The sequence below is a fragment of the Arvicola amphibius genome, chromosome X (assembly GCF_903992535.2).
Source record: "Arvicola amphibius chromosome X, mArvAmp1.2, whole genome shotgun sequence".
Lineage (NCBI taxonomy): Eukaryota > Metazoa > Chordata > Mammalia > Rodentia > Cricetidae > Arvicola > Arvicola amphibius.
Genome location: NC_052065.1, coordinates 53,952,675 through 53,954,422, shown reverse-complemented (window position 1 = coordinate 53,954,422; position 1,748 = coordinate 53,952,675).

Sequence of the window (1,748 nt, the reverse complement as noted above, 5' to 3'; positions counted from 1 at the left end):
ACAATATTCTCACAATAAATAGTTTTGCATGTGTATATTGAAGTTTTTTGTCTTGTTATGCTTTTACAGATTCTGATTGAGAAAATGAAAGCTTTTAGCATTGGAATCACACTGCTTTTCAGATGGCAATTCAGAGTCAAGGTTATTGTTGCTTCTCTACTGACTTTCTTTGGTCAGTTCGCCGTTCAAGTATAGGGCAGAAATTGGCATCCTGGCTTCCACTGTTAAACTTTTGATCTAGTCCATGAAAGCATGCATATATCAACAATACACTGGCTTCTCTTTCACTAATTTTAATATTTTACTTGTATTTATTCCAACACACTCACACCATGTTTTCCTTACATGTTTGCTAGCAATACAATAATATTGCCTCAGATAAGATTTTCTATTTCTAAGGCCTCAAATTAATCAGTACCTTTTAATTACAACATATCATAGAATTTATTTGTAGCATATCTTCTAACCCTTGCTTCAATCATTACATACATACATACACATGTAGTGATAAGCTTCAGGCAGGCCTGCTTTTCATCCCGCCCGGCTCCCAGCCGCCTGGCTAGCTTATGCCCTGAAATAACAACACACAAACTGTATTCATTTAAACACTGCCTGGCCCATTAGTTTCAGCCTCTTATTAGCTAATTCTCACATCTTGCTTTAACCCATATTTAGTAATGTGTGTAGCACCACAAGGTGGTGGCTTACCGGGAAAGATTCAGCATGTATGACCTGGCAGCTGGCTCCATGGCGTCTGTCTCAGAGAGGAGAGGCATGGTTATTGCCTGAAGCGTCTGACTAACTTCCCTTCGTCCCAGCATTCTGTTCTGTCTACTCCACCTATCTAAATCCTGCCCTATCAAAAAGCCAAGTCAGTTTCTTTATTAACCAATGAGAGTCCTCCATCATACATACATACAAACATACATACATATATACATAACATGACAACTGAACATATACTATGTAAAAGCACACTAAGCTGACTACAGGTGACTATCCTATTTGTTGCTTCAGAAAGAGCAAAGGGGTATTTATTCCTTCTTTTTTTCTTTCATTGTTCCTTTCATTGCTGGCCTGGTTCTTGAGGCATGATAGGAAGACAGAAACAATTATGGTGACAATGGAAGAGACAGTAGCTCTCCATGAAATCTCCCATTGCAGAAAGTTAAGAATTCCCAAATAATTAACATTTGTTTTAAAGGTTACCAACAGAGAAAAACTTCTTTTTATGCATGTCTTACTTTAGGATTTTTATTTCTGTAAAGAGACACCATTATCACAGCAACTCTTATAAAGGAAAACATTGAATTGGGTCTGGCTTACAGTTTCAGAGCTTTAGTTCATTACTGTCATGGAGGGAAGAATTCCAGTGTGCAGACATGGTACTGGTGAAGGAGCTGAGAGTTCTACATCTTGATCTGCAGGCAACAGAAGTGAAAATTGTGTACCACATCGGGCATAGCTTGAGCATAGGAGACCTCAAAGCCTGCCTCAGAGTGACACACTTCCTCAAACAAGACAATATCTCCTAATAGTGCCACTTCCTATGGGCCAGGCATTCAAACACACGAGTCTATAGGGACCATTCCTATTCAAACCACCACAATATACAAATATGCCAAATAAAAATGGTTAAAATTAAGGCTTAAGTGTATATGGCCATTCTCATTTTCTATCTGCAAAACTTAAAATTTCTAGAAATGTACAGAAAATACCTTTACAATTAAAAACATGCCATTGTGTAA